The following is a 355-nucleotide window of genomic DNA, read 5'->3' on the forward strand; positions in this document are numbered from 1 at the left end:
ATAGGAAAGGGAGTATGTCAAGGCTGTATATGGTCACCCTGTTTATTTAACTTCTATGCAGAGTACATCATGAGAAACGCTGGGCTGGAAGAAGCACAAGCTGAAATCAAGATATCCAGGAGAAATATCAATAACCTCAGATACACAGATGACACCACCCTTATGGCAGAAAGTAAAGAGGAACTCAAAAGCCTTTTGATGAAAGTGAAAGTGGAGAGTGAGCAAGTTGGCGTAAAGCTCAACATTCAGAAAACTAAGATCATGGCATATGGTCCCATCACTTCATGGGAAATAGATGGGGAAACAGTGTCAGACTTTATTTTGGGGGGCTCCAAAATCACTGCAGATGGTGACT

At 42.0% G+C, this 355-nt stretch overlaps 1 protein-coding gene across 1 annotated transcript in view; it reads left to right on the forward strand.

The window, feature by feature from the left end:
- The window catches only part of TTC27 (tetratricopeptide repeat domain 27), a 176,935-nt gene that overhangs the window by 47,597 nt on the left and 128,983 nt on the right, over positions 1–355 (forward strand). The gene's annotated exons all lie outside the window — the stretch shown is intronic.

Source organism: Bison bison, unplaced genomic scaffold (assembly GCF_000754665.1).
Source record: "Bison bison bison isolate TAMUID 2011002044 unplaced genomic scaffold, Bison_UMD1.0 scf7180017864508, whole genome shotgun sequence".
Taxonomy (NCBI): Eukaryota; Metazoa; Chordata; class Mammalia; order Artiodactyla; family Bovidae; genus Bison; species Bison bison.